Genomic DNA, 13,517 nt, shown 5'->3' with positions numbered 1-13,517 from the left:
ACATTAGGGCTGTGCGATTATTCGATTACTCGAGCAAGCAGTTATTCGGTTAATCTAATTTTTGATTACTCAAAACGATGATTAATCGAGTTAATTAAAATATGATTACTCAAAAAATTAACTTTGCTCGTTAAAATAGTTTTGCTGGAAAAATGCGTAACTTCTTTCTAACAATGTGTATATGAAAAACTATTTTATTTCATTTGAAAACCGACGCGTTGTTTTCAAAGCATCAAAGGACTTCTACTAGTTTATATGTGAAGAGTACTTTGAAATGTTGATAAATCATTTTACTCCTAATGTTGATTAATCATAAAGCAAATTGACAAATACTTTCGTTTTTGGTTAATCAAAATCTTCGTTACTCTAGTAACAGAACTTTTGAATATCATAATTTTCAATTAATCGAATAATTGAGTTATTTACTTTATGATTAATTAAAATTTTGAATAATCAATTAATCGCACAGCCCTAATCTACATATATTTATATACTTATTTCTAAAGGGCATTTTTCTGTTAGTCAACGATATCTCTAATAATTTATAAAATTTATCGAATGATGTCTCATTTTGAAGGGGAGGAGCTCACGTACCTGCGAAAGACGTTGTTCAAGTTTATTTATTTATTAAAAAAAGGGGGTTTAAAAGCTGAAAGCACTGTATCCAATGAAGCGCCATATCTTCTCTAATACTCCATCTAATTCAATGATTAAAACACCATTTCGAAGGAAAGCTTGACCGGAGATCGGTCGAAACAGCACCCCATTCTTTAGTGCATACAATCGAAAGATCACTATATTACAAAGAATACACCCTCGCTGTCCAGGAAGGCAGGCTTGTTCTTCGAGGATGCTTTCAACCTTGTATCTCGTGCAGCGATTATCCCATCCCTGACAAATCTGGTAGTAAGCAATTCATTAACCTCGTTTATTGAACGAATGCTAATCGGTCGAGAAATAAGCGCAGCATTCGGTGAATCAGTAATAAAAAGGTTCCCAGTCAGGGGTACATCCCAGTGGGAGTAATATCTCCGCCTCTGTGGAACATAGCAGTTGACAGCCTTCTTCGAGAACTTGAAGATATTGGCGGTCAGATAATTGCATACGCCGACGATATTGTAAAAGCTATCTCGGGTAAACATCGCTCAACATTGACAGATCTGATTCAAAGATCCCTCAACAAACTATCCCTGTGCTGTAACATGCGAGGACTGGGAGTGAATCCTGAATAAGATTGTAGTTTATTTTGAAAAGGGTTTGACAAGTAAAATTTAATTTAATTATACACAAGTTAAAGTGTCAAACGCAAGAGTGTTTAGACATTTTTAGTTTGAACATGTATAATTTTCGGAGGTGTTCGAAGAGGGTTGCCACCTATTTTAACACTAAACACAAATAAAATTATTTAGAAAGTTAAATGAATTATTAAAATATCGATATCAATCGAAATGGTTTTGAAAAGGCATCATCTCTAAAATTCACGTTGTGTTTGAATTGCGGGAATGAATTAATTGAAGATGGATCACAAGAAAGAGGTTTAAGGAAGTTTCTGTAAACAAATTTTTAATTTTAATAAACTTGCATTTTAACTAAGGGTGTTTCCGTGTGAAAATATTTTAAACGGGGTAAACAAAATTTGAAAATTTACTATGAAATTTTATACATTCAGCGAAAGGGGTGAGAGCCATCTAGTAAAATATAAATTTGCTCAAAAGGTGTTTTTACATTTGAAATAACAACTTGCTATTTAGGTATAGTACATATGTATGCATTTATTTATGTAAATTTTATAACTTAAACTTATATACTTATAAAAACAAACTGCGGCAAATACAGTCAGGATTTTGATTCAAAAGTTATTGAATTATTTTATGTAGAACTTTTTTTCATATTTTAAAATCAAACATTGATATTTTAATTGCAATTTCCTTGTATATATGGTTTTTTGTTTTTCTAACAACGATTAATAACTGGTATCCACGAGACTTCAAAAAACGTTTTCAGATACGTTCAGGTTCCCATTATCAATTATGCATTTTTAAATGACATAAATCCAAATTACAAAATTTTGAGTTTGTATACCCGTACAATTTTACTGCGTTCTAAATAAATAAATACTTTAGCTAATCAACCTCCAATTTACGGAATGAACCCTCCAAACCAAAACAGTTCTCATAGTTGAAAAGCCCCCCCCTCACGCAGCTTTTCATTTGTGCCGAACTTCGGCTCCAACAAAAAGTAGTCGCGATAGCGCAGCAATTTCGCTTCCATGCGTTCAATAATATCGTCTATGGTGCCATTTTCGCCACCATATTCCTGAGGCAGGTACTCGCGCGGCACAAAGTCGAACAACGCCTCTGGGTTAGAGTTGACGGAAATCTGTTAACAAAGGGGGTTACAATTTTTTTGGAAAAAAAAAATTAAAAAATGGCTCTTGCAGAATAAATAAAAAATAGTAAATCTTACACTCACCCTGCTCAACATTTTCTCTGGAAACAATGTGCTCAACGTTCTGAAGCCCTTCTCGAAGGGCGCCGGCACATTGATAAAATGTGTGCCACGTTGACGCATCGGCATCGCCTCCTCCGCGAAAACCGCGAATTTGCGCAGCAAATCCGGTCTTAACTGCAGAAAATGCTGACCGCTTACATTGCTCATGTCCATAACCTCAATATAACCGCTGACCGTAGAGTTATCATCCTCGATGGTCATAATTTCGCCAAACATCGAACCGACCCGTATAATATCGGCGAATTTGTATTTGGTTGTGTCGTACGAGCAGGCGCGTATAATAGTAATACAGGGTCCATGATAGTCGGCTGGGAGGTGTATCTGTAGTATGACGCTGTAAATAAAGTAGGCAATTGATTACAAATACTAAGGCTTCATCATAACCATTCATCTGCCATACCCTAAACGCACAATTTCCAACACCATAGGATCATCGATCTGCCGTTGCTCGTTGAATACCTCTGGCAAGGCTGCTTTCAGCGTATAATAACGATCGATTTTCTTTTTCGCCTTCTCCAAACTGTTCTTGGAACCGCGCAGAAAGCCAACGAGAAATTGATCATTAGTGCGCGCGCATAAATGTGGTTGCTTGTTTATCCATTTGCGGAGGGCGAGCACATCGTCGGCCACGCGATTCGGCACTTCGTCCAGCTCCTCGACGGCGATTTTCTGCAAGGCAGGTGATAGTGGACGCAGTATGGGTGGCGCGTCATCGCTTATCGGATTCATTTGAGGGTTTTAAGCGATGCGCGGTGCCTGCAAACCTGGAGTGGGTAGCCGCTAGCCTAAAAGTAGATTTTGTTTAAGATATTACTGGTAATGTTTTGCGGTGCTTAAGATATGTATGTCTGTCTGTCGATTACTTTGCACAGAAGTGCAACGCTTTGTTTATTGCTTGCTCGACACGAAGCTACTGACTAGAATGTATATTGCCAAAAACTGTCGTTATCACGACAGTTGAATAAATGGCTGATATAGATAAAAGCAATATCAATTTCGTTTAATGGGATTATAAATATGAAAATTAATAAAATTGTATTTCAATGCTTCAACGGTGGTAAACTGCTTTAATCGTTGCCTTTTGCTGGCCATGAATTTATGCATTTTATTGGAAATTTTGTTTATGGAAATACGTATGCAATCATGCTCCTGCTTGCGGCGCTTATCACAATTGCGAAGCCTATGATTTATTGTTTTTTTGATAATTCATTTGAGCGCATTTTAATAGGACAGCATACAACAGCGATCGTTCAACGGTTCAACCTTCCTTCCAATTGTGATATACATATGGTGTTAATGCCACTGAATTAAAAACTAAAAAAAAATTATTTGTTATAAACAAGGAAAAGGAAAACCGCAATTACAGAGAATAAATAAATAGGGGTATTCACGATGCCCTAACTGCCAAAAATACGTAAGCGGACATTTTTTAGAATTATTATTTTTTTATGCAGAAATGCTTCTAGATGCTCTAGAAACTTTTCTGCATCAAAGTGAAAACTTTTGAAAAAAAGTTGCTTACGGTTTTTTGGTGGTTAGGACTAGATATTTTTAATTTTAATTTGCCGCTATGTAGCATTATTTTATATTGCAAATTTGCATTTCCGTCACATTAGTATTACTATCTTCTTTTTTTATCAATATGCAAGCTATCGATGAATGTAAAGTCTTATTCTTAGTCGAAAACTTCCCTCTATGCAACGGTCCGAAGCTTGTTTTGCAATGTGCATCAGGGTGGTAAAAAAATAAAAGTCGGAATCTTAATGCTCTCATCCTCTAGGATTGTTCTATACCGAAAAAAATATACTCCTGTTTTTTTATTTCAAAATCAAAAAATTTTTTGTAGGTAACTCAAATCGCTTATTGGATGTCTCCTGAGAAGAAGCAGAGCTTTACGACCGAACAGTATTGATTTTCAAGAATTCTATACCATTTCTACAAAAAATTGTTTTCCTTCCCATTAAAAAATGCATGGATGATCTTTGAGCGTTTTAAGCGACCCCTACATATTTTTTAATTTCAAAATAAAAAACACAGGGGTATATTTTTTCGCTACAAATCAATCCAAGCATTAAAATAACGGCTACTTTTTTTGGACCATCCTAATGTACATACACATCTGGGATCAGGTGCAGGAAGTTCGTTCGATAGTAGATGGATATATCCCTCTTTGCACTAATGCGCTCGAGATAGAACCATAGGCAGTTTTATCGAAAGAAGTTAAGTTGATAGGCCGGTTATGATTTGGCGGGGGTTCATAATATAGACCAAATATTATGAATCGTTGTGGAAACCCAGCAATTTTGTCAGTGTGGCATCCTATTGTACATATGTAAGTTGACGACATAATCCAAATACGCGTATGTGCATATTCAAATATACTATATCCACATTCATACGCGTATGGATATTAAAGAAACACGTTTTCTACACGCTACATAAGCTACGCTTCACTAGGCTTTTCTTGTTTATGTTTTTTACTTCCACATTACTTGTATTTTTTTCATTTCCATATCGAATTACCTACTTTCCACCACCATTTTCCGATCCGCTATTGTTGGCGTTAAATAAGTCAAAGTAGACAAATGAAAAAAGGAGCGCACAGGTGGGAATGAATGTAAATATGGATTAACGAATGGGAAAGTGGCGAAGTCCAAAAAAAAAAAAACTGAAAGTTGGTGTTGTTTCTTTTCGCATAAGAAGTTGGTCGAACAGGAAGTTGAACGCGGATATCTCGATTTCAGACAAAAAAAAAATGGAACAAAAAAGGGAAGGAGATTCAAAAAAGTTTAGTTTAAGAAGTCAATATTTATGTATGTTGTACTAAACACTCGCATATTTTTAATTATATTTAGGTATATGCTTTTAGACCCTCTTTTTAAAAAACAGAGTATTAATTTTCTATAAAATACTAAGCATCAAATTTTTTTCTTACTAGAGTCCACAGAAAACGTAATTCTGTGAATTAAGGGGGAAGACTAAATAAGTACTATGTATATGTTATTTCATGAAATATAATACAATTAACCCTCCGTAAAAGAAATTGTGTTGAGATAGAACAAACTCGTTTTGGAATGCCCGGCTTGACTGCGGCGTATAAGTACAGATGTTGAAATAATTATAGCCGCACCACATTTGGACAAGCTTTAACATATTATTTTTGTTGTTTTTAATTTTGGTTATTTTTTATAAAAATATATTTCATTCTATTCGGGCTATTCTATGGCCCGGAACCCTTCTGCGGGCTCACCACAGCCCACTTAAGGGAGGTCATAAACAAGTGGGTCGACAAAAAATTCGAAAGGCACTGGAATGAATGTCCGGGGCAAAGACAAGCTAAGCGGTTCATCTGTCCATCACGAGAAGCTTCAAAAAAGCTCATAAATCTAGGCAGGGAGGACCTTCGAACTCTCACTGGGTACTACACGGGACATTGTTCCCTGCGTTATCACCTCAGTAAAATGAATCTTTCAGACACGAGCGTCTGTCGCTTCTGTGAGATGGACGAAGAAACGCCAGAACACATCCTTTGTGAATGTGTTGCTCTCGCTAGACGCAGACTCGCTCACCTAGGCGGTACAACACTTAATCCATTCGAAATATGGAACAAAAAGCCCACCGAAGTGCTAGCTTATATTAAAAGCCTTCATATATAGGGTAAAAGGCCACGCACAATAGACCACCTTAGAGGTCGCAGTGCTCAAGGCTCATAATAATAATAATAATAACAAAACCCGTGTAAATCCAAGTTTCACACTTGGTGCAATATTTAAAACAAAATTCAACAAAATTTGGTAAAAATTGCTAACTTGTTTAATTAGATTTCCTAGAAAGATTCTGAGTACGCAGTTTTGTTGCCCATTGAATTCTAGTAGAACAAAGTACAAGTTTCAAATGGCTAAAAATTACGGTCGATTTATTAGATTTTTTTTTTCGGTTTCGGTTTTCTTCCATATAAAAATAAATTGTGTGTATTCGACATATAGAAGCCACTGGGATCAGTCTGATTCACAAAACTAGGGGCCAAATATAGTAACGCTACGTTTTTAGTTTTTCTCTCTGACAGCAGATTTTTTTTAAAGGTTTTTAAAATTAAAAGAAATTAATAATTCTGTAGAGCTTGAGAAATTAAACTTCACGGTGCGCAAGTAAATAGATATTGAATATGACCTTTTAAAACTTTACCCTTGGAATTTTATTATGGTGATTTCGGTTCTATCAAAAAATGTTGCCCTTGCCCGGTGCAATATGTGTTTGATGTTACACTCAACCCTTTGAAAAGGCATGTTTTTGCCTTCTTTTCCTTGTCCAGCTCACGCAAATGGTTATATTATCATTTTAAGCAACCATCTGATTTTCAAGGCAACCATCTCCCCTGACAAAGCGTCAAAGGGCAGAAAAGGTGCCTTTTTGCCTTAAAAGAGTGTGGCATTTTAAGAAAAGAACACAAAATATTCTCACCCTTTGCCTTTAATTTAGAATCGAACACGAAAAGAGAAAGGGGCAATCAATCCCCAATAGGTAGAAACGAAATCGGAAAAAAACATTTTATTGAAAGAACATTTTCAACGTGATAAAAATATAGTAAGGTAGAACCGCTGAGAGTCACTTTTCTTGACGTTTCCAAACAATTAAATTTTTAAATTTACTCACAAACTCCCACACACATTTTCATTTTCAATCTCAAGCAACAACAAATTCGAACAATTTCAATTTTTTATTTTCCCTTTTATATGATTTTAAAATGTTGGCAAACTTCAAAAAAAAAATCATGGCCGACAAATTGAGAGAACGGTTCTACCTTGCTATGTTTTTATCATGATTTTCAATACCTATTCGTCATTGTGAACCGAAAAATTTTATTTTTTCAATTCAAGAGATTTTTATATATCCATATCGTTATTCTACTTATTCTGCAATACACTGATTTTTTATCATTCTTTGAATTGATCACATCCTTGAAATTTCAACATCCTTTTAAAAAATGCAGTTTTACTATTTTGACACCTAGTTTGGTGAGTTGGTTAACTTTTCTGTGTGTTGTGATTTTTTTTTTGTTTTCGTCGACATAGTGTGCTGTCAGACGGGGCAATTACAAGAGGTTCATAAAACAACCTCTGGACACGATACGCCATAAACGACATTCATCGACTCCCGACCTTTTAATGCCGTTTTGGGAACAGAACCACACGACGTGGTCGGGATAGAGCTTTGTCTGCCTGGGGAGACTCGCACTACCATAGCTCAACTTCGCTCTGAGCAGAATTAACGCAGGTATGCCCAACGAATGCCCGGCATGCAGTTGGAGTTGCGTACATCTTGGTCTCCCTTTAGTTGAGCTTGACCACAACGACTGATGGACAAGCCGGTCTAGGCAGGGCTCAGTAAGCCGCTACAACAACAACAACGTGGCAATGCAATTAATTTTGGAAAGTAGTAGTTTCCGTAGCTATCACACTATGCATATAAAATGATATTCGAAAGTAGTTTTTACAGCCAATTTCACGAAAGAAATTTAAGTGAAAAATAATTTTAATTTTATGAATTTTATATGGAATTTGACAGAAAATCAGAAATCAGTTTCCATTTAAATTGCTGGTGAAATCGGCTGTTAATGATTGAAAGCGATATTTGATGTTTTATTGAATTTTAATTTTTGTTATTTTACACGAAATTCATGAAATTACTTTTGCATTTTCATCAAAAATTAAAACTGCCTGTGTAGTGATTACTGATCTACATAGAGAAAAAGTTACCTTATAAAATAGACCAAAGCTAATAATATATCCCCATGGCTTTTTTTTACGGAGACCCTCTTCCTTATTTGGAGAAAAATAATATTCAGGTAGATTCTGCAATTCAGTTCCGAGTGCATTTCAACCCCATTCAATTTGAACTCAAAGTGGCTTTGGTTGAAATTCACTCGGAAGTGAATTTCAGAACCTGCCCGATTAGTAAAAAATTATTTTGGCTTTTATTAGATTACCTAAGTAAAATATCTTCTTTTTTCGTTTGTCATACCCGACAGGGAACATTTCATAGAGACAATCTTTTAATTTTTATGAGTCATATTTTTTGCAATTTAAAATAAGTTGCAGTCACATAATTCAAGTATCATTACCAGGGAACGGATTTTTAGGACCTAAAAACCTTTAAAAAAGGCAAAATAAAATAACGAAATAGGCTGGAAAAGGCAAAATAAAATAGCGAAAAAGGCAGGAAAAGGCACTAGGTATTGCAAAAAAGGCAAAACAAATAGCGAAAAAGGCAGGAAACTAGGTATTGCAAAAAAGCAAAATAAGGCACTAAAAAAAGACAGAAAATACGAAGAACAATCAAAAAATACATTTATTTTAGAAATGTTTATATTACAAGTAAAAAGAGAAAAACTATGAACTAGTTTCATTATATGAAAAATTTGTACTTTGAATCTTTGACTATTTTATCCTTTCGAGTTTCTAACTCATAAATCTTTAATCTGTATAGTTGTAGTAACATTGTACCACAAGATGCATTTTGACGTTTTCTGGCACCATTTTCATTCGATTTTCGCGAAGAAAAGCCTTGAATATACTAAATGTGCGCTCGACGTAAGTTGATACAAGTGGAGCCCAATTTAAATATGCAACGTTTGAAACGTTCATATTATCAGGAATAAGGGCGTTTTCCTCGCCCTTTACAATTTTATCCACACCCCTTATTGTCTCGAAGCCTACGTTAGCTGAGAAAACGGCTTTGAATTTTTCCAACACCAATTTGGCAAGAGGTCCCTGCGCTTCTATAAGCCGCATGGGCATGCGTATATTTTTTAATCTTTAAAAAAATATTGTAAATGCTATAATCACTTTTTTAAAGGTAGAAAAGGCAAAAAAGAGTAAATATCTTAAAAAAGGCAAAAAGAAAGGCAAACATAAATGTGTATATATGGAATCAGGGAAAGCTAAACGTGGACATTCTTAATCGAATATACTCTATCTCTTTAGCAGAAAAAAGGCAATTTCCATAAAATCCGTTCCCTGATTATTACCGAAAAAAGGGAAAAGACACTTGTAGGTCTAAATACAGGAGAATAGAATTTCATTTTATTATTTTGAGAGAAAACCTCATTTTCAAAAGGAATTGCATTTCCATATCTGACTGCACCTTTAAAAATTAGCCCATTTTAAATGTGTTTTTGAACATTTCTAATTTAAGTTTGGCAACGCAAACTTCACCTTTTCTATTGACACTGTTAGCCTTTACGTTGGCCACTTACCAATAAATTAAAACTGTTTCGTTTCAATTAGTAGATTGGTCAGTTTAGTTCTGTGCCACTTAGCTTTATTTTATTTTATTTTTTTTTTTTAATATTTATTTTTTTTTTTTGCCGGTTCCGCTTATTATAATTTCGATATCCACTCAAATATATAAATTGGTGCAAGTCGCTTATCTAGTTGACTGCAATTTCAAATTTCACAAAATTTAAAGTGAAACACCAATCGAAGTCAATTTAATGCGTATTCGTCTAATAATTAGCCTCTAATTCATAACAAACTATGTGTAGCTGTAGGTATTTATAGCTTATTGATGAATGTTGTAAGACACGCACAATGCAAAATCCACCTGCCACTCGACACTTCAGCGCTCTTTACATTAATAAGAGTACGAAACGCGTTCACTGCTGCAGACTAAAAAAAAAAAACAGGTGAAATTACTAATTAAGATGGATGAAGCAACAGATTTTGTATTGCACCGTCTGAAGCGCCACGAGCAACTGTCACAGTAATATTGCAACGATTGCCGCCCAACGTCTAACTGTATAGCGCTACGTACCATACGTATGTCAAAGTAATGAAATGCAATGCAAAAGCAAATGAAAATAAAAAGAAACTGCAATATAAAAAAAGGAATCTTAATAAAAAAAAAAAATGGAATAAAAAATAAATAAATAGAAAATGCCAAAATACTATTAGCGAAAAGTAGTGCTTAAATAATAAAATGTTGAGAAAATGCAATAAAACAAAAAGTAAAATAGCCGTACCTAACGTAAGTTGCAATGAAACACGCAAAGCGGTTGCAATTACAACTGTAACATTATTTACAAATTAATAAGTAAAGTCACGAAAAACAAAAGCAAATATTGTACACTAATTAGAGAAGAAGAAAATACGTTACTTAATGCTAATGCCAATGTATTAAAAACAACTAGCAACTAATCACACGCCTAACACCCTCGACACCCTCATTTAAAGGCAGTGGCAATAAACTAAATACAAAGTGGTTTGCGTTTATTGATCCTAAGTGGATTATCGGAAAGCATTTCATGTGATACAGTGGGCGCTAACGCAGAAAATCTGGCACAAAAATTAAGAGTATGAACGTAATTGATCTTATTATAAGCATCAACGAAAGTACATACTGTATATTGGCAAATATTCAATTCAATTACGCGCATATTAAAATGACCGCGTTCGTTCTGAAAAAGCATCTGTGTAATGAGTAATCAAGATAAAAACAAAATAAGTAAAAAAAGTCTAAGTTCGCGTGAAGCCGAACATTAAATACCCGGCGCAAGTATTAAATATAGTTTTTCACCTTTCTGAAAACTACCGTTACATGGTAAGAAGGGTGGTTTTACCCCTATTTCTAACAATTTCGATAGTATGCCCAGTTATGCTTAATGAGATAAACTTATATAGTTAGATGTGGACGGTATCACGCTTACTTCCCGAAATTCTATAATAATGTTAATTCTTTTCTAGGGATTGTTGTTAGTATCAATATTGAGTAAATTCGCGTCTTTAAATTTCGAAATATCGAAGTTTTAAGAATTTCTGAAATTTATCGTTATATGAGAAGTGGGAGTAATTTTAGTCCGATTTCAATAATTTTTATGTGGTAAGCAAAATAATCGTACCAAGTTTGGTACAAATTGATCGGACGGTTACCGAGATATACAGTATTGGCCACATCTAAGCACCCACATTTCAAAGTGATATTGTTTGCCACTTATGTTTAATTATATATTTTTAAGAATTTTCAATTAAAATGCAGTTCATTCCCTAAAAAAAAAAAAAACCATATAAACCCAAGTTTTAAACTTTGTAAAATACTACAAAAAAATGCAACAAATTTTCAGGTGAATTTAAAATTTTTTTCTCAGAAGTGTTAGAATTTTTTTGAGTACGCAGTTTTATTGCCAATTTAATTTTAGTCTAACAATGTGCAAGTTTCAAGTGGCTAACCATTACCGTTGAGTTTTTAGAATTTTGAGGACAACTTTTTAAAGTTTGATTAATTTTTTTTGCAATTTGTGCAAGCTTTGAAAATTTTATTATTGTGGTTTCTGTTATAGATTGAATTGTAATTTAACTGAAAATTATAAAAAATTAGTAAATAAACATAATTTGCAAACAAATAATTTTGAATTTTGTTGCTAATTAGTTGATTATTTCCCTCAGTGTACCCACATATAAATCAAAATTGCAAACTTTGTAGAACATTTATACAAATTCGACGAATTTTAACAAATGTTCATCAAAATTTGAAACTTTTTAATCCGATTTTTTAGATTTTTTTGAGCATGCAGCCAATTGAATTTTAGTATAATATAGTACATGCATGAAGTAGCTAGGACTTACCGTTGATTTTTGGCAATTTTATTGTTCCAGCGTCTTCTTCCATACAAAAAATGTTGGACAGGTTTTTTGTATGGAGAAAATGAGCAACTCCTTGCACCAAAAAATTCCCCAAAAACAACGGTGAGTCTTAGCTTTGTAATACCAAAATTCAATCGGCTACAAAACTGCATACTCAGAAGAAATCTAATTAAAAAGCTCAAAATTTTGATGAAACAGACTAATTTTGCTAGCTTTTGTACAAAGTTTAAAATCTTGACTTACATGGTTTTTGTTAAATGACGAGCTACACATTCATAAGAAAATAATAAACCTTAAATAAACGAAAGGAAAATAGCCAAACAGCTCTAAAATTTCTCTTCCCTATTTACATTTTCGCCCTTGTACATACATAAATACATAAACTAAACATTAATTTAATTTCATTTTATAAATTTGTTCGGGACTAGTACGTAAACTTTTCATAACCACTTCGGGAATAGCTCAGGACTTTTTCAGATTCATTTCATGACTAGTTTATAACTACCACGAAATTATTGGGAACCATACCTGGGGTAGTGTTTATGTGGTCTTGAAAAAGTCGTGAAAGTTGTCCCTAAATTATCACGAAAAGTCTTGAAACGGTCCCGAAATCATCCCTTACTAGTACCAAAATGGTTCCGAACCAGTCCTAAAGTGTTTCCGAAACAGTCCTGAACTAGTCTCGAAATGGTCCTGGAATAGTCGTGAGCTAGGCCCGAAATGGCTTCTAACTAGTTCAGTAATATTCATTTGTACACACACGAAGCAATTACAAATTTTCCGCTGGGTTACACAAGAAGCAGTTACAAATTTTCTGCTGGTTTAACGCAAATTTTACCCATACCGAGAGCTAAGATATTTAACCATAAAAAAATAGTAAATATTGTTTAAGAGATTTTATAAAAAAAATTCATATGGAAGGAAAAATTAGAAGTTTTCATCTTTTCATCTTGTTTTCTTCAAGGTTCGTCATTTTCCCAGGTGGTCTGTGTCAGCTATCGGCTAGCAGCGAAACTACATACAATGGACAATGTCATGGAGCTTAACTGCGTACTCATCTGATATGAAAACAGCAAAATTGTTAAGCAAACATTCACGGAACATCGAAAAATAATTCAGACTTCTACAATATGTTCATATTTTTAATAAAATGTTAAGAATTAAGTTTACAACTGAAATTTATACCTACAACCTGTGTTGCCCTATTTACACTCTTAATTGTAAATTACAGTCTTTTGGATGAGCTTGCAGTTTTTGAAATTACCTCTTAGCGCAAATACAGGTTTTTTTTTTTCAAAATTTTAGATTTGATTCGCCCAAACCGGCAAGCGAGAGGTAATTTTATGATAATCTGGCATTTCTACCAGG

At 34.1% G+C, this 13,517-nt stretch overlaps 1 pseudogene; it reads right to left on the bottom strand.

Moving 5' to 3' along the window:
• Window positions 1-1,746: 1,746 nt before the first annotated feature.
• LOC118744608 lies at window positions 1,747-10,275 on the bottom strand (annotated as a pseudogene).
• Window positions 10,276-13,517: the final 3,242 nt, after the last annotated feature.

This window comes from Rhagoletis pomonella, unplaced genomic scaffold (assembly GCF_013731165.1).
Source record: "Rhagoletis pomonella isolate Grant_MI unplaced genomic scaffold, Rhpom_1.0 Rhpom_scaffold_00008, whole genome shotgun sequence".
NCBI classification, from domain to species: Eukaryota; Metazoa; Arthropoda; class Insecta; order Diptera; family Tephritidae; genus Rhagoletis; species Rhagoletis pomonella.
The sequence above is the reverse complement of the archived record's forward strand: the minus strand, read 5'-3'. Positions and strand labels throughout refer to the sequence as shown.